General features: G+C 45.7%; 1 protein-coding gene across 2 annotated transcripts in view; it reads right to left on the reverse strand.

The window, feature by feature from the left end:
• Positions 1-18,565, reverse strand: part of FXYD1 (FXYD domain containing ion transport regulator 1) — a 331,228-nt gene extending 312,663 nt beyond the window's left edge. For both annotated transcript variants that reach the window (XM_085615964.1, XM_085615963.1), the window contains exon 1: positions 18,316-18,565. The gene's annotated coding sequence lies outside the window, so the exon portion shown is untranslated. The remainder of the gene's footprint in view (positions 1-18,315) is intronic.
• Positions 18,566-20,423: the final 1,858 nt, after the last annotated feature.

Below are 20,423 nucleotides of genomic sequence, written 5' to 3' on the forward strand. Positions count from 1 at the left end.
GCTGCAATGCCGTGGCACCGAGATGAAGAGCATTAGTAATAGTCTCCCCAACAGGGTTTGATTTTTATCACTCAAATGTCAGATTTAAATATGTTTCGGGAATTCAACAGTTTTTCTCCAAACATCAGCTTATGAATTCTGAAAAGACACTAAGTTTAATTTCTTTTTAAATTTGGTATCCACATTTTGTTCAAATAAGCACAAGCTTCTAATTTAGTTCACTGGGCTGCCCACAGGGGAGCTACTTACAGGTAATTGGGAGATTTACCAGTAGCTCACAGATGTATGTCTAGGGTCAGTCAATATCCATGTACTGCCACATCTGTGTTTCATGGAACCGATCATGATGCAGCAACATCTGGGGTGCTGACACGGGTCTTTTGGTCATACCTGGGATGCCCGTTTCTGTCTGTGGTATCCCCGTGCAGCCTTGTTTTTGTGCAGTTTTATTCAGCGTGATCTCTACCAGAAGGTTTAAGAGTGCTTTACATAAGCAACAATTGCATTACAGACAGACACATTCATTTTTAGGCACAGGGAGATTAAGTGATTTGCCCAGAATCACAGGATGTTTAAGCCACCCGCCAGATTCGAACCTGGTTCCCCAGCTTCAAAGCTAGCTTCTCTAGCCATTTAGCCACATCTGTGCCTCATAGCCATGACACTGCATGCTGCCACGCCTGGCGCACCAACCTATGCACACAAAGACCCCGTATGTCACACTGCCGCCAATTAAAAACAAGCATTGAAAATGCAATAGGTCTCGCCTTTGATTAAGTTAAAGCCGTTTGCTTTGCTAAAGGTATTGTATAGCAAAGCAAATGGCTTTCACCTAATAAAAGGCGAGACCTAGTGCATTTTCAATGCTTGTTATAATGGGCAAAGCTGAAGCTCAGAATGCTTCATGGTCTGGATACGTCACTTTCAGAAAGGGCCCTGGCTGGCAAGAGCCTGGAAAGGAATGTGGGTGAAAAATAACTGTTTTGATGCTGGTTCATCCTAGGATGTAACTGTCTATACCCACAGGATATGAGGGTGAGATCACTTGGATGGATGAAAGGATCCATTATTGAGAGCTACGTCATCAGAAGCACTTACGATGGGTCAGTTTATTCATTTATTTTAAGATATCTTGGAAAGTGTGGGCCTAGCTCCAAGGAACGTAAGAGAGTTTCACAAAAACACGTGTAACATGTTGATTGTAACAGGAGCATCTGAAGCACAGAGTCTTGAGGGGTCCGGGAGACTTGTTGATGGAATTAGAGCTGTACAAAACAATCAACTGTGCAGATTGTTAATTGTGGCACCCAACTGCCTGATCTTCCGTTTACTTTGTACCCTCCTGCACTGGCAAGTAGAATATATGAAGGAGATGGCACTGAAGAAGGTTGCAGGAGCATGGGAGACCACACACACACACACACACATATAAATATTTTGGAAACACCAGCCTCATTGGCACGAGCGTTGGGTTATCAGCAGTGAGGCACCACTAGGTTGTGAAAGAACAAATTACCCTATCCCTCCAGTTTCCATGGCTTTCAGTGTACACCATAGGGGATAGAACAACTTCTGACTTTTCCTGACACACACACACACACACACACACACATTACACCTCCCCCTCTCCCAAACACCTCATTAGTCTCCTTAATATCTTTATTTTATACAAAATAGTTCAAATTTTTAGACCTTCATAGTGTGAGGGTTGCAGAGCGCACAATACAAAAAGCCAAAGTGTGATGGGGGAGCAGGCACTGATGTCAGTTACTGGTTGCCAAGGGTAACATGCTACCCCTGGCTTGCCCTTTGGCCCACCTGAGCCTGCCCTTGGTACCTCTGGTCTCTGAAACAATGAATGGTTCAATATTAACAGAAAATAAACATTATGTTTATTTTCTAAGGTTTACACTCATTGTCCTTCCTCTCCCACAGATAGGAGGCTGTGAGGGGCTGAGTAATGGACACAAAATTATCCTTCTGATTTCAACAGCTTAACATCCCTTATCGTATTTCAAGGTATCTCAAGCATTTTGGTCAATTATTTTCTGTGGGATCAAGGTGGAATCATGGTACCTCTGAAACTATCCAAATTTGGAGAGTTTTACCGTCTGTGGAGTCAACTTCACTCTCCAAATAATAGAAATGCCTCCAATGGACTTTAGTGGGATCATCTACCCTGAAAACCTACCACATCATCCAAAAAAGGTGATGAATTTCAAAGGGGCCGCCCTTCAAACCCACTTGACTTATTAATCCATTAAGCTATTCATTGAGCGCTAAATACACATCCAAAAGAAAGCCTCTTGCACCGAACCTCTGCTTAAAAGGAGAGGCTGTAGCAAAACTGAATTTTAAAAAAATGTTTTTTATCAGTTTCCTAAAATTGAGAGGATTTTCTTCATCTCTGATAGATTGAGGAAGCGTGTTCCACAGTGTGGATCCAAGAAGTCTCAGAGATTTGCCATCAAAGGAGGCAAGGTTGAACTTAAGGAGTACGGCATCTGCGGGACGCCACATAGAGTGTATAGAGTACAGTGCATTGGTGCAGAATGCAGTGGCGTAGAGTGCAGTGTTGTAAAGAAGAGTGGCATAGAGTAGAGTGACATAGAGTAGAGTTGCGTAGAGGACAGTGGTGTAGAGTGGAGTGGCAGTGCATTGGTATAAAGTAGAGTGGTGCACAGTAGAGTAGAGAGGCATAGATGGGAAGTGAGGTAAAAGGAGTGGAGTAGCGTGGACTTGTGCAGAGTAGAGTGCAGTGATGCAGAGAGGTGAGGCATAGAGTGGGATGTCGAAGAGTGGAGTGTTGCAGGATGGAGTGGAGTGGCGTAAAGTGGAGTATGCCTGGTGTGGTAGCACACTGTCATTACAGACAACATATTTTCAATTGAAATGCCCATTACATGTGCACAGACATACAGTTTTAAAGTACACAGCGCATAAACGATAATGTGTGCAAATGTCATTACCTGTGTATTGATTTGTTTTGATTGTATTAAAATATTTGTTTCCAGCACCCTTCAGAATTTTAAAAAAATTCCTTCATTTGTGCTGTCCAAATTCTGATATATTGTGAAATATCTGCACAGTTCATTTACAGACATTTAAATGTTGTGTGCTAGAAAAAAAGCCTTTATTTCACAGCAAGATTGTCACATAAATGCTCTCAGTCAGAGAATGAAAAGTAAACACCAAGCTCTCTGAGAGGAGACAGCCGGACATTTGACCTCCATCTTTGATTGCACAGCAAATATGACAAGATAAGAACAAGATTTAAAGGCATGTTTACAGAAAGGGAGCACTTGGTGGAAGAATACAGTAAATAGGGTTTGCTCCACGAGAGGGATAAACTCAAGCTGGACAGCCTAAAATAAATAAAGCAGTGGGAGGAATGCACTCTCACAGAAGTTTCCGGAATGTCCTCAAGATGCCTTAGGCGAATGAGACATCTGTGCTGTTAGGCTTCGACCTAAAAAAGGCCTACTGTCTAATAACCAATTGATAACTGAAGTGCATGCTTTGATCGACTAAGATAACGGAATCCTGGCTGGTCTTCCAGTGGTCATTCTATCCCCTCTAAAAGCCAATTTACATGCCACAGCTCGACTCATAAAGGAGAAAAAAGAGATATGACCACATCTCGTGGAGAAGTGTGGCTCAATGGTTAGAGTGGCAGACCTTGATGCAGAGCACTGGTCTGGGACCAGGGTTCGATTCTCGTCGCGGCAGGGTCTCGGGCTATAAATTCCGCGGACTGGATATTCTCGCCTCAGTGCCTATTCTAATCATGGGTCCCACACTGCAACTCTGGGCAATAGCTTGCTTAATCTCCACAACGGCCCCAACAGTGCTGGGATACCTGGTCTCACCATGGGGGTGCCCAGGAGTGGACAGGAAAGCCAGGAAGGGTTCCTTCAGAGGTATGAGTACAGCGCTGAGATACCTGTAGTGGTGATCGGCGCAATATAAATACCTATACATTTACATCTCCCCAATCCTAAGAAATCCTAAGGCCAGGATAAAGTTTAAAACACGTTGCATCATATTAACAGCACTTCATCACTTCATCAACACAAACTCGCCTACCTAGCGGATTTGCTTCTCTTCTCAGGGGGTGGATAATCCAGAAGCGAAAGCTTTCTTTACCTGGAAACACCAAAAGACAGACCCTTTCTATCCCTGAAACAATCCTTTGCAGCTTCGCCTCTATGCACTTGGAGCTCTTTACCTATGCACATGAGATTAGAGCGTACCATCCTCTCCTACAGAAAAGGTCTCAACACTTACCTCTTCAGAACCTACTTCAGAGACCATGGACCCTCAGGCCGTAAGCCCTGAGTGAGGGTTATCGTAGATGTTGCTCAGGCCAATCGCCCAGGAGTGGCCCATGTGGGTAAGAGCGGCTGGGTGGTGGGGCCAGGTTGTGGGGGGGGGGGGATTCAACAGATGACCAGGAGGGAAAATCAAATAAATAATGAATTTTCGCTCATCATCGTCTGTTGAAATTCTCCCCCCCCCCCCCCAACCCGGCCCCACCACTCTTACCTGCACGGGCTGTGGCTGCAATCACCCTATTGCAGAACTCATTAATTGATGCAAGAATCGTTATGTTTTACTTGCGAAGATACTGTCTTTCTCCATTGTTCCATCCCTGTAGTGTTCCCTTCCACTTTTCTCCCCCTGTCCTCCCGAAGACCCCTAGCTGTTCAAAGAAATGTTTGCTGTACTCAGGCTATTGTTCTACTAAAGCGCTTGAATACCAGTCAGTGACCTGGCGCTATATGAAACTACTAAATAAATCAATAAATACATTTTTAGATCACATTCAGGGTTCTTTGATTCTGACATCCTTGGTTGGAATGTTGGGGGTGGTCAAGGTTCACAGGTACCCTGGACTCCTGGGCGAGAACACTTTGTGCATAGCATGCTGCAAGCCACATGGGTATGTAAGACTGGTCAGGTTTCTTCAGACTGAGAGACAACTTTCCTGTCTGGTGTTATCCTTGTGAGCACCAGTCTTATACGAGCATATTATTCCAGAACAGGGAGTCCTAGCCAACCGGTGAACGTATGCATGCATGGGGTATTTCGAGACAGCAGCAAACACCTGAAGGTTTCATGCACAGTAGAGCTAAGAGTAAGACCATGCGAGGGCAGATAAGAGAGGAGACCGCTGCTTAGTCAACCTGCATTGTCACAGACAATATTCCTCTCCTGTGAAACCTATCCGCTTTGCCAATATATATATATATATATATTTTACATATTTGCTGTGCCTGCATGTGAGCATGGTGGCCATTTTGAAATGTTTTTTCTCAAATAGAAAGAAAAAGCATTCAAGGATTGACACAGCTTATGTATGTAAATGCATGTCAACTGTGTTTCAATGACTACAGAATGTATGACTGCTGTGTGAGCACATGAATACACAGCAGCCATATTTTAGTTCATTTATTATTTACCAATCCAAGATGGTGGAGAGGCCATCACAGAACAATACAAAACATTATGCGCGTTCAATCACATTACAGGAAATCGAGCAACCTGGTAGTAGTGTTCAGCAAATATATTTTTTCAACGTATAGTGGGGAGACAGAGTGGGGTTAACATGGTGCTGCAAGCAGAAGATAAAAAGCGAGGAGGTCGGTAGCAATGGACAACCGCAAGGACGTCAAAGAAATAAAAAAAGAGTCATAATTAAAAAAAACAGCCATGGAAAGGGGAGCGTAGAGAGCACTGGATTGGAAGCAACTCAGCATCAATGTATATCGCACATGTTTTTGCACAGAACAACATTCACTAAAAAAATAGAAAACAATAGAAATCAAAGAGGGTGAGAGAGTGGTGTAAGATATGGGGATATTGGTTAAGGGGGTGAAACCCTACTCAAGCAGTAACCACAATTCTTGTCTGGGTGAAACACAAGCAAACCCAAAATTAATCTGTGCTTAACCCTACGGTAGCTTGGTTCAAAAGCAGCCAGGCTTAACTTAGAGGCAATGTGTAAAGTATTTATGCAGCACACAAACAGAAATAAAGGGAAAACACAATACAAGAAAAACCCCACACCAAATTAGAAAAATAGAGTAACATTTTATAAAATACTGACACCAGACAAAAAACTCCAGTCAGTAGGACTGGCGATATGCAATTTTAAACATTTTGACAGAAATAGTGCTTAAATGTGCCAACTGTGGTTATTGGGTCCCCTGGACCAGGACAAAGTCACAATTTTAGGCTGCAAGCCAAATACAGGGACTAAGTTAGGCCCGCTGAACAAAGTACCTTAAATACTAATTGCAAAGCCCTGCGAGATCCTGTGGCGAGGATGCGTCGCGCAGTGGTGATTCGGGGCTGTGATGCAAGGTCCAGCATTGAGGATATGTAGTACAGCGGTATTTCCAAGGAGCCGCTGGGCTGCAATGCAAGGTCCTTCATCAAGGATGCGTTCTCACAGAGGCAGTCCCAAGAAGCTGCGAAGTCCTGTATCGGGGATGCATCGCACAGTAGCTGTTGCGATGCGAGGCTCCGAGATGATGTGTCATGATGCGTCAGTTATGCTTGGACCACAGCTAGGCTGGCAGAGCACCTTCAGGCCCACTTCCAATGGTCTACGTCTAGGTGGCACCACTTGGGGGACAAGACTCACATCAGACAGACTCCTGGTTATGGGTTCAAGGTGGTTGGAGCCTTTTCTGTCCGTGAGGCTCTGATCGTGAGGCCAGACAACTAGCCCGTGGAGTCACTATGGTGGTCCTGGGTTCAAGATGCAGGTCCAGTCCTGCTCACTCATGCAACGGGGCAGCAGAATAGCAGGGAAGCCAAGTAGCAGTCCTTCTTGACGCAGAGCAACACAATAGACCTTCTGAGTCTTCCACAGGTCTAGAGGTGTACTGAAGACTTGGGTCTGAGAGTCCGCTAATTTTCCTTGGTGCCAGCTTTGAAGTAGGTGAAGTTTTGAGAGGTTTCCATCCCTAGAGAGGTATTTGGTATTTCCTGCCTCGCTTTCCTGTCCCCAGCTTTTCTGGTGGCACAAGACTAGTGTGAAACGCTTTGTGAGTGTGCTGAAGCAGAGCCTTTGTGATGTGCAAGCGTGGTAATTGACAGTTTCCGCCCCTCTATTAAGTCAGAGATGGACTATCCTGCCAAAACATATTACCCCTTTCTCTCACTGTTTGGGAGTAATACACAAAGGCCAGCGACACCTAGTCATGTGACCCAGGATACAGGACCCAATGGTTAGGACAAGAAAATGCCAACGCTCTAAAAGTGGCATTTTCAGAATTGTGATTTAAAAGTCAGCTTTACTATTAAGATGGGTCTTACAGTACAATTCTTTAGAGACCGAACTCAACTTTCCTACCTGCTCTTAATTGAAAGTTATCACTTATTAAATATAACAAGGTAACTCCAATATTCTCCTATGGGAAAGGTAGGCCTTCCAGTAGTGAAAAACTAATTTAAGAGTTTTTCACTACCAGGAAATGTAAAACTTAAAAGTACATGTCCTTCTTTTAAATATATTGCAACCCTGCCCTGTGTGCTGTGCAGGGCCTACCCTAGGTGTGACATATATGTATTGAAAAGGAAGGTTTAGGTCTGTTTAAACATTTACTTTGCCAGATCAAAATGACAGTTTAAAACACAGAGGCTGCAATGGCAGGCCTGATACATGTTTAAAGTGCTACTTAAATGGGTGGCACAATCAGTGCTGCAGGTCCACTTGTAGCTATTAATTTACAGGCCCTCTGCACAGGTAGTGCCACCTTGCTAGGGACTTACAAGTAAATTAAATATGCCCATTGGGCATAAGCCAATTTAACATGTTTTAAGGGGAGGGCATAAGCACTTTATTCTGGTTAGCCATGGTAAAGTGTGCAGAGTCCTATGGTCAGCAAAAATGAAGTTAGCAAAAGCTGGAGGTCTGAGGGCAAAGGGTTAGAGGGAATCCACTCCATGGATGCCAGGTCTAAGACATGGCCCCCAGCTGAACGTGGGGAGAACTACCCAACCCCTTGGGAGTTATCTTCACAAAGGTGGAAAATCCTGGAGAGACCATCATCATTGGTGTGATCTGTTCCAGGAAAGTGTTCCACAGTAAAGTCTATTCACTGTAGGGAGATGGACACCCTCAACAATTTGGGATTCTCACCCCTCATCTGCATTCATCATCTCAGGGGCCTGTGGTCTGTCTGAACTTGGAAGTAAGCACCAAACAGGTATGGTCTCAGCTTCTTCAATGCCAAGGCCACGGCAAAAGCTTCCCTCTCTATTACACTCCACCTCTGTTCCCGGGAAGTAACCTCCAACTGATGAGGGTAACAGGTTGATCCAGGCCCTCTTCATTTAGCTATGAGATCACCGCCCATATGACATGCTCTGAGGCGTATGTCTGTAAAATGAACTCCTTGGAGAAGTAAGGAGCCTTGATCACAGGTGCTGTGCACATGGCCTCCTTCAGGGTGTACAAAGCATTCTGGCACTCTTCTGTCCAGATCACCTGTCTGGGCTGCTTCTTGGAAGTCCCTTCTGTCAAGGGTGCCTTGCCATATCACTTGACAGATCTCCTGTAGTAGCCAGTGGGGCCTAAGAAGGCACTCACCTCGGTCTGGGTCTAGGGGTCTCCCAAGCCAGAATGGTCTCAATCTTGGCCCAGAGGGACTGCACCTTGCCTCCTTCCACTTGATGTCTCACGTAGACAACTGAACCCTGCCCTTTCTGGCACTTTCTGGCTTTAATAGTCAGGCTTGTCCTCTGCAGAGCCTGAAGCAAGTCCTGAGGTGGCATAAATGGTCCTCCCAGCTGGAACTGAAGACCGCATTGTTGTCTAGATAGGCGGCACTGAAGTTCTCTGTTAAAATGACATACTCTGGAACAGTTTGAAAGAGGTTAATGCCATTTAGTCGCACCACCAACAAACACTGCCAGCTCTTCGGTCCCCCAGTCTCCAACTGTCTCAGCAGAGACATTACCATGGAGACCTAGAACACACAGCACGGGTTTGAATGTAATATATGTCAAGCCATTACAACACACACCCCTTACCAAAAATACAAAAGCTTGGAGAAGGAAATGAACATGAAAAGAAAGAGTAAATAAGAAAGATAACAAGAAGAAAGACAAGTGAGAAAATGAAAACAAAAGTACACGAGAAAAACACAGGAGATAATTGCAGAGAGAAGCAAAACATCATAACATCAATACACTTCATAATCCTTTAAATGTCCTGGCGGATGGCGAAACCTGGAAGAAACAACCCTCGCCTGGAAAACAGAAGAGGAATTCTCTTTTGATAAGTTGGATCCAGGCAATCCCGCACCAGAACATGAAGGGTGTAACAATTTATCACCCTTGAACTTTACGAGTTGAGACATGCTCCATATGCCACCATTGTGCACCGTCACTGCATTCCTCTTAACGGAAGTTATAAAAAAGGGGTCCATAAACTCAGTAACACGCTTCTTTTGCCACCTGGGTTTCTTTATAAGCACCCACTCACCAACACACCATGACCTTTCCTTCACTGATCTCATGGAAGCGTACCTTTCCTTATATCTCCTTTGATAAGATTTAATCCTGGCATTAACCTCTTCCTTACCCAAAGAGAAACCCTCTTTCAAGGGCAGCCATCCAGGATTCAGCTTAGACAGTGCTAACCTACCCCATAACAGTTGAAATGGAGAACTCTGCATAACACAGTTTAGTGTGGTACGATGTGCCCACCAGATGTCCCTCAAAACTTGCTTAAGAGAAACTCTTGCTTAAAGCACTCTTGGAACACACGCTTTAACCACCCTATTCATACGCTCCACAAGACCATTTTCCTGCGGCGCATTAAGGGCTGTTCTCTGATGGATTATGCCAACATCTCTCAAAAAGTCTTGCATCTCTTGAGAAGTGAATTGCACTCCATTGTCAGCAACCAGGAATGTTGGTATACCTTCACTCGCAAACTCATCTTTGAGGAAATCCAAAACCACCTTAGTACTGACAGTACTCACACACCTAGTGGAAACCCAACTTGACGAGGCCCCAACAACTCAAATGGGCCCATAAGATTTAAAACCCAATTTGGTCCAAGGCTCATGCGGAACCTCCACTGGGGACATGGGAGCAGAGCTGGTGACACGAGACATAATTCGTAGCACATTGATAACACTCTTTGGCCACCTCTTCCACCTGGCGGTCCATCCCAACCCACCAATACCTCTCACGGAGCCGAGACTTAGTAAGGCTTCTGCCCAAGTGTCCCTCGAGAGCAAGATTTGCAAGTTTGGGCCTCAAATTACAGGGAGGTAAACCCTTTCACCCCGCATCAATTCATTATGAAGCAAAGTGAGTTCATCCCTGACAGACCAGAAGGGCAACAGATTAGAGTCAATATTTTACACAAAGGCCAGCCCTTGACTACAAAGTCAGAAACAACTGGTAGTAACACATCTTGAGACTCAGCTTCCACCCATTCATCCTCTGTGATGGCAGGTTCTTTGACACAACAAACTCCCATAAGTTCAACATCACAAAACTCACAGCAGCCATCAATTGGCAACCTGGATAAACAGTCCACAGCCTTATTCACAAGACCAGGAAGAAATTGCACTTGAAAATTGAATTCTTTAAAGCCTTCATTTCAACGCTGCACCAAGGGATGATGGTCAGACCTTACCACAAAAGGTATTCCCTACAGTTAGAACTTGAAATTACTAATTGCCCAGGTAATGGCAAGTGCCTCCCTTGCAATATAAGAATATTGTTGCTCTGCTTTCTTCAGCGCCCTTGACACAAATACAGCAACTTTCTCACCACCATCATCCAACTGCGTAAGAACTGCTCCAAGTCCACAAAGACTGGCATCAGTGGTGAGGATAGTTGTCTTTTTTGCATCAAAATGACCGAGGGTGGGCATCTCTCCAAAAGCGTGCTTAATAGAAATGAAAACTGCATTGCAATCATCCGTCCAAGAAAACTGGGTACCTTTCTTCAGTTGAACCCTAATGGGTTCAACAACAGTTGCAAAGCCCTTGATAAACTTTTAATAAAACTCAGCAAACCCAAGAAATACCCTTACTGGCTCTTTGTCAGTGGGAGCAGGAGCTTTGACAATGCTCTTAGCTAACTCCAGTTTCGGTTGAATTCCCTCTCCAGAGATGACATGTCCCAGATAAGTGACAGCTGATACACCAATTTTACATTTCAATTTGTTGACAGTAATTCTCCTGTCAGACAATCTCTTTTTTTTTATTATAATTTTTTATTAGAAATAAAGCACAGAGTCATCAGTACAATATCACATTCAAGTACGATTGACGTATACCGTAGCACCACATTATATATAATTTGCAATTATCTGAAAATTTGGAGGTTCTACTATCACAATGTCCTCTCATTACCATATATTCAGCCAGGAAGTCTTAGATCTCCCCACAGGTGCTGATCAATATTCATAAATGACAAACAGTTAAAGATTTGGCAGATCCCTGTTTCGATTGTTCCTCATCGCCATATCCTCTGATGGAGAGGTACAGATTTCCCCTCTGTAAGTGTTCCACCCACCCGATTTCCTGTCCCACTTTTTAGGGCAGCCCCGCTGTTTGTTGACCTCTTTTTCTGCAATCATGCAACGATCCATTTCCGCCACCCACCCCACCGTTAGTGGCCGTGTGATGGATCCCCAGTGCATTGCGATAGCTCGCCTCCCCAGTAAATAACCCAGTGCCACCCATTGTTGCTCTAAATCTGTCAGGTCGGTGGCCTCCCATATAATTAGACAATCTCTTGAGATTATCATGTTCTGTGTCATCCTTACTAAGGGTGGGCGACAATTTCCGTTCCGCTGGCGGAAATTGCGAAAATTCAAACATTTCCCCTTTTCCGCGCGGAACGCAATAATGTCGAATCTTCCGCGATTCGTGAGGGAACGGAAATTGTCGCCCACCCTTACAGTTGAGTAGAGATATTGCACAAAACAGTGGCATCTTCTTGAATAAATATGCAGGGCGGGATTCATTCTGGCACGATGCTCCTGTCACAAACATTAAACCCCAACAGGAAGCACTTATAGTATTTGACCTTCAACTCTGGCACCTGCTTTATTTATATCTGTAAGTCTTACAGATATAAATAAAGCAGGTGCCCAAGTTGAAATCAAATTCAGTAATGCATTAATCAGCACATAATCTCCGCGATCACGCGAAAATTCGCGTGATCGCGGAGATTTTTTGCCGTTTCGCGATATTTTGCGAAAGGCACTTTTGCAAATTCCGCCCACCCTTAACCCCTTCAGTGCCCGCCCCTTTCCCCGCCCAGTGCCGGCCGTTGCATTAGCGGGCGGGGTCTATGACGAGCTGGACTCGTCATGGGCACAGCGCCACCGCGGCCCATGACGAGTCCAGCTCGTCATGGGCACTGAAGGGGTTAATCCTTACCATAAATCAAGATGTCATCTTGAAAGAGCAAGATGTTAGACATATAACCAAGAACCATCTTCATGATACGCTAGAAACAAGCAGCTGCCGAGGCTAACCCAAACACATCCCGACAAAACGAAAAGCACCAAGCGGCATCACAAAGGATGTCAAATGTTTGGAACCTTGGTGGAGGGGTACTTGGTGAAATGCTGAGGACAAATCCAACATGCTAATAACTTTTGCCCAACTCATCATAGTAATAGATTCAGCAGTGTTAGAAATAGGCTGACGATCCACCCATATCCACTTGTTCAGACTTCTTAAGTCCACACACATCCTGATATTTTTCCCACCATTCTTAGTGGCCAAAACCACCGAGGCTAACCATTTCCGAGGACTCAATCTCCTCAATGACATTCAGAGCCACCAGCCTATCAAGCTCAACTTTCAGGGACCCCGACATCATATTGGGAACCTTTTTCACTTTATGCACACATGGCTCTGCATTCTTTTTAAGAACAATTTGGTGCTCAAAGTCTTTCAACAATCCAAGTTTGTCACAAAACACTTGAGGAAATTCATCAAAGAATTTATTAGAGCTATATCTACTAGCATGACCTGGTCAGAGGCATTACGTGCATTTGGATTGAGTATTATATGCAAATCTCTTTGATGCCTCCAACCCAAGAGATTGTCTCCTCGCTTTGCTACATAAATTTTACCAATTGTATCCCTGCCCTTAAAATGTATCCTCATAACAGTATAACCAATAACATCAGTATGTGCTCCCCCATAACTTGCTGGTTTAATATCAAGAGAGAGAAGTTGGATGTCAGGAAATGTCTTGTTCTACAACTCATTGCCTACCATTGTGATGGGAGAACCTGAATCCGCTAACACAACCATCAACTTACCACCAATCTCAGTTTCACACTCAGGCATACTAATGGAGTCAGCATCCACCACACCATCACTTCTCACATTCAACATCACCGTTCTTGGGTTGTCCTTTATGGTTTCCACATTCTCCAGAGTGCGCACCTTCCAACCAGATCTACAAACCCTGGCGTAGTGACCCTCAATCCCACACTTGTGACAAGTGGAGTTTTTAGCATAACAATTTGGGTTATTGGAAGTATGGTTGAGACTCCCACAATGATAACATTTGACTTTAGATGACTCATTAGAAACCTTTGCCCTTGGAGTTTGGACCACTTTATAGACATTGTCAAGAGAGTCTTGCAGGACTTCTTTATGCATCACTTCGTGAATGCTACTAGGTGTGGGAACATTCTCAGTTACAGGTTTATGTGTCTTCATTTCTTTGACCCAACCAGAAGTGTTCTCTACACCCTTCACAATGGCAATGGCTTCTTTGTGTGAGATTTCTTGATAGAAGCTTCTCCTGTACTCTGGAGCTGTTGGTTCATCTGACCAACTGGTCACGTATTAAGGAGTCTGTCAAGGCATCAAACTCACAAGTACAGGCAAGTGTTTTCAAAGAAGCAATATAATTCCCAACCTTTTTGTTAGGTTCTTGGACTCTCATAAAAAACTTGTGACGTTCAAGCACAACATTAATTTGTGGGCCAAAGTAAGCTTCTAGCATTTTTATTAACATTTCAAAGACATCTCCAGGTTCACCATCTCCCTCACCAATAGGTACTTCATCAATGCTCTCATAGAAACTGTGGCCTTCAAGTCCCAAATTGTGAAGTAATATGACTTGTCTTCTATGTGCAGAGAATTGTTCACCACCTATTGCCACTAGGTAGGAATCAAATAACTTCTTCCATGTTTTGCATGGAAGTAAAGGTTCACCTTTCTCACAAACGAATGCTGGGGGTTGACTCATAGAGGTTGCAGACATGTTGGCAGAATAAAACAGCTATTTAAACAAAATAAAATACTTGGAAGTTGAACAAATAAATACTTGCAATTATTTAATTGTTAATGTTGTTTCCAAAAGTTAAAGGAAAATCCATTAAATCTAATTGTGTGAAAACGCGGTGAAAAACTGAGCTTTTGCTTCTTTTTGTATGCGGCTGTTACCATGGAAACCCGACGTGAAGGAAACAAAGATGGCGGCGTACATGATACAGCGCGCACAGCGTGATGATGCTTGATGTCGCGCGTGAGTCCAAAGCGCGAGAGCAGGCACTAACGGCTGTGCGAGTGCAAGCGCGAGCAACAAGAGAGCCGTTAGCAGCACCCTGAGATCACAACAAGGTAAACATTTAACAATTTAGACTGCCATCCAACCGGAGCATAGAATGTCAGCAGGGCGTCCAGTAGATCCGTTGAATAGACCTAGATTATCCTAGATTGCTGCAAAAACGTTTTGAAGTAGAAATTCAGCCGAAATCCGTGGGTTCACAGGGGAGTTGGTGGTGAGCGCTTGTCCCCCACAAGCCTTACTCATCACCAGTGCTAAAATGACATACACTGGGACAGTTTGAAAGAGTTTAAACAGTTTGAAAGAGTGTAATGCCATTTAGTCGCACCACCAACAAACACTGCCAGCTTCTCGGTTCCCCAGTCTCCAACTGTCTCAGCTGAGAATGTACCATGGAGACCTAGAACACACAGCACGAGTTGGAATGTAATACATGTCAAGCCATTACAACATTCTCCAATACAGCCAGAACCTGGTTGATAAACCTCTGGAAAGTGGCAGAGGCGTTCTTTAACCTTAAGGGCATTACCCAGAACTTGCAGTGTCCTTCTGGGATAGAAAATGCACCCCTTGGTCAAGGCATTTTGCCTGTACCCGAATCTTAAGTCAAACATACTGAGGAACTTGGCATCTCTTAGCCACTCTATGATCTTATCAGCTCTGGGTATGACTGCATTGAGCCCCCGGTAGTCCACGCAGAACCGGAGTTCATGGAAGGCACATGGAGGGGCAGCCTTTCAGATCAACACCACTGGGCTAGACAAAGGATTGTTTGAGGACTCAATAACCCCTAACTCCAGCATCTTGGATACCTCCTCCTTGATGCTGGATCTCAACTTATCAGACAACCTGTATATTTTACTTTTCATAGGTGTGCTGCCCCCACTGTCAATATCATGGGTACACTATGAAGTGAGTCATGGGGTAAGGGAGAATAAAGGCAAACTGCCCCAACAACTGGCAGCAGTCTCTCTGTTGCCGTAAGGTCAGTGTAGGGGAGAGGCTGACACCCTCCACTGACCCAGCCTGGTCCTTGGAGGAAAGGAGGTTGAGGAAAGGTTCACTTTCCTCCTCCACTATATCACCCATGATCAGGAACATGGTTACCTCAAACCTCTTGAAGTGGGGTTTAAGGCAGCCGACGTGCCAAACCTTTAAAGGGTTCCTGGATTTTTTGAGGACCTCCAGGTAGGTGATCTCACTCTTGCGCTTTTTCACCTCACAGGACCCCGACCAGCGGTCTTGCAGGGCACGGGCTCCACAGGCTCCATCACCTACACTTTTTGCCAGGCTGAAACTCGACCAGAGTAGCCTTCTGCTGATACCACTGTTTCATGACCTCCTGGCTGGCTTTTCGATTTGTCTTAGCTTGCTTCCGGAAGCACTTCATCTGGGTACAGATCGCCAGAATGTAGCTGACCACATTATGGGGGGGGCTTCCTGGGAGTTTGCTCCTACACCTCCTTTACCAGACTGAGAGGTACTGACACCAGGTGCCCATACAAAAGCTCAAAGGGGCTGAGGCCCACCTTATCTGGGGCCACTAAAGTGGGTGGCAAGCCTATCAAATGTCTTGTCCTGCCCTAGATAACCTGTCATGGGAACATTGTGAGCCTGCTCCAGTAGGAAGCCCTATAGCACTGGGGGACCACCAACACACGGGTTGCACCAGGCTCAGGAACCTTAGGCTCGCTAACCTTAAGTCCATTCTCCCAGTAGATCAAGTGATCACCGTTTCGCCAGCTGCCTGGGCCTCTGCCTGCCGCTGCAGCCCCTCAAGAGTGGGACACTCTATTCGCGCTTGCAGAACTCCTCCCTGGTGGGACCCCCTTCCTGTTGGCAGTTGGCCAGCTAAGGTGGGTTCCTCAGGATGGCAACATCCTCCCTTTAAGGCCCTAGCTGGCCCCAGTGACTAGTTGTCATGGTGAGGAATGGGCACACCCCTACACTAGTACAGGCGCCGCTCTATTTATTTTTTTAGTTAACTTAGTTATTAAAAAACATATGTAAATGTGCATTTCTCCATACAAAATATATCATGCTTCCCAACATAAGATTCCAAAATTGTTTTAAATTATGCAAAATTATACAACCGAAAAACCGCTGCTGTTGGAGTCTTTTACATGGAAAATGCCTGTGAGGGAGAGAAGAAGGTCTAGGCAGGGACTTTCTGTTTAATAAGAAGTAAATAATTTCTGGGAACAAATGGTTTGGGTCTTGTGAAAAGATTAAGGATAGGAAAGGGAAGAGAAGAGAAATAAGTCTGTCAGCCCTGTTTGCCAGGGCAGGGGCAAGCCATACCCTGTCAGGTGTGCGAAGTGGATACAGTTTTTTTTACTAGCAAACTCCACACAATTTACTACAAATACACGAAGGTTGCGACGTTATGTGCGAGTTTGGCAGTTGCATGAAAATAATGCCATTGTTAGGAGTAATGCGCATGCGTGTAGTTTGACATTCCTTTCCACTGCGGACGGTAGATACTTGAGAGGAAAAGCCACGTAACCCCCTTTATACCAAATGCTCGCAAGTACCGACCACACGGTTTCAGAGTACTCGAGAGCAGCAGACGCTAAGCAAGGCGCGCACTGGCACAGAAAATGTGTGCGAATTATAGGAAATTATAAAACACTGAGGGCTTGATAATCCGGGTGAAAGTGAGAGTTGTGTGGCATGATACAGCGTCACACACTCCGAGGTACCGCCTGCTGGGGGTACGCGGGTAGGGCTCCACAGGCGGAAGACTTCTTGTTTTCAGCCACCAACCCCTGCTTGAAACTGGCCTCTCCCTGGCAAGAAGCGGTAGCTGTGCCTTAAAAGACTGCACGCATGCTGTGCGTTTAAACTGCCGAGCTTGACTTTGTTCGAATCGTTCATTCGCTCCTGTGTTATTAGCGTGCACCTTTCTGTTCCTTTGATACTGGGTGGGCAATGTTTAAACACTGGAATGCATAATGGCTAAAAATCTAATTAAGTGTTCTGGTGTTCGTGAGGAGCTATGCTTCACACTGGGCTCGATTGCTAAATATACTTAAAGTTTGGAGGGATAACTAATACAAATCGACTGCTAATCCTTTTTGGGTCCCGGAGTAGCGTGCTACTCGCCGAAAACCGCTTCGACGCCTAGTCAGGGGCAGTACGCGCTATATACAATTACGATACAAATGTAAACACAAGCCACTGCGCCCCACTGCCACCCACCACCATCCACTGGGCGGGCCTGTAACTTTTTTACTTATGTGACTTGTTTTCTCATTCTCGAGTACACATCACATTGGTTTTCGTATAGCGCTTACTAACAGTTGTGAGGCCCGGCGCTACATAAAAGTATTTCTAGCACAGTTACCAATTTTCCCCGTGTTCGCTGTGAGTGGCTCGTGGTACTGTCCCGTTTTGTCCTTTTAATTCTAGTTCTTGCACTTGTAATGAGAACAGCAACATGTATATACGCCTGCTCGGTTCTAGTAGAAAACTTCTGGTTAGCATGACATATTTAACGCAGAACCGGATGATGTGACCCCGTGAGTTTGACACGCATCTCTGCACGCACAAAGTTGACCCACTAAGTTATCGGCACCGCCCCCTCCCTCCAGCTGTGCGGCGACAGCCGCCCCCATCACTTGACGAGAAGGTCAGCGCTTCCCACCGCTGCCTGCGCAGACATAACGGTTTCCAGCGCCTGCCTCTGGCCCCGTCCCACAGCCCAGAAAGTGCACAAAGCGCCCGTCTTACCCCACTGTGCAATGTCCCCCTCTGCCAAGGTCCCACCGCGGTGCCCGGGAGCCGAGGGTGCGCTGCCTGCGTGGCCCGGGGGTGCTGGGAGCTGCTGCGGGCTGCTGGCACCGGTGCTTCCCGGCGCCTCGGAGAGCCTGGCTATTTAAACAGACTGTGTTTACTTCACACTTTATCTGCCGCTCTCTCCCGCTCTATCTCTCTCTTGCAGGCAGCTGTGCTGTGCGTAATCAGTCCCACTGCTGGATATAGTCCATGGAGGAGGGGGAGGGTGGGGAGGGCAGGCCGGAGGGCGTGGCAGGGGTGGTGAGGAGGGAGAGAGAGCGCTCCCCTCCGACCACCATCAAAGTTTAGGGCCCTTAGTGGCGGTGCCCGCCCGAGGACAATGGGGGGAGACCGGCCAGGCTCCGGTGACACCCTCCGCCTCGGGACGCCAAGGCCCAGAGAGTTGAGGCCTGGATGGGAAGCTCGTGTTTTTGTAGTCTATGCGTTCCCGGCTCGTCCTGCCCTGGAATTCTGTGCAAAAATACCCTGAGCGATGCAAGATGTGGAAAGTTTGCTACGGATTAAAACTGCTACGTTCTCCCAGCGCCCATAGCTCACTCCAGACTCCCCCCCCCCCCCCACACACACAGGGGCGAGCTGTCGGTGCAGCAAGTAGAGTGGCACCGGGGCCAGAGTGTTGGTGTTGTCTGTACCTTAGTTGCCACGTCTGTTTTTTATACTACCCAACCGGACTTAAGGTAGAGCCCTTTTGACTTCTTCCCTTTAGAGCCACATGCCCCCTCGCTGGTCACAGCTCACACAGCAGGCAGCAGAACTCTACTGCGCACCCTAAAGATGTGTGGACACTTGTCAAGTGATCTAAAAGAGGCCCTAACACACTTCACAACAGACCCTCCTGGGATTGCCAATAAACTCACATATGCTTCACAACATGTTATACCCTCGCATTGTTCACAAGAGACTCTCATGATGCTCCAGACGGGACCCACAACATATCCGTGACTATACCGCCAGCAGGCCTGCACCTCCCCACAGGCCCTAATGTGGCATGCCACCCATTCTACACCGATGCACTGTCGGCTCCGCTACACACCACAACCTGCTCTCACTTCGACTAAATGTGACGCCTCCATCTCAGGAAGTGCTGCCTATAGAAACTCCTACATTAAAGAATGTCTTCAAATATTTCCCCTCATGTGAATCTACCTATATGTGTTATGCTCATGTTCCATATGAGAGGGAGACATGGATTTATTCATTCGCCTCACACGCCAATTTGAGATTTAGTACTGAATTTCTCATGTTATGTAGTGGTATAGAATCGTTTTTCATAGTTAAAGCACTGTCAATCATCTGGTATAATAACCGGCTTTAGTAAACAAGCATCAGACATCCACAAGCATCAGACATCATGCATCAGACATCAGGCATCACACATCCACAAGCATCAAGCATCAGACATCAGACATCAGGCATCAGACATCCACAAGCATCAGACATCAGGAATCAGACATCAGGTATCAGACATCAGGCATAAGACATCAGGCATCACACATCAGGCATCACACATCCACAAGCATCAGGCATCAGACATCAAACATCGACCATCAGACATCAGGCATCACACATCCACAAGCATCAGACATCATGCATCAGACATCAGGCAACACACATCCACAAGCATCAGGCATCAGACATCAAACATCGACCATCAGAAATCAGGCATCACACATCCACAAGCATCAAGCATCAGACATCAGGCATCAGACATCCACAAGCATCAGACATCAGGCATAAGACATCCACAAGCATCAGGCATCAGACATCCGCAAGCATCAGGCATCAGACATCAGACAGTGTGCTCAGTTGTATTATGTCCGCTGGAATAATAGCAAAGTAAACAAAGCAAAGTACTAACTTGTACTACAAAAAGTATGTGCGCTGCTATTAATATAAAGCTTAGCGGGCAGCGCAGTTATGTGCTCATGGCAACCTAAAAACAAACAAAAATGTAAAAAGACCGCGCTCTGTTGGCATTAAATAATGTTAAAGACGTACATCTCGAACATGCAGGCTTTTGTAAGCACATGATAACGTGAATG

The sequence above is a fragment of the Triturus cristatus genome, chromosome 7, assembly GCF_964204655.1.
Source record: "Triturus cristatus chromosome 7, aTriCri1.1, whole genome shotgun sequence".
NCBI lineage: Eukaryota > Metazoa > Chordata > Amphibia > Caudata > Salamandridae > Triturus > Triturus cristatus.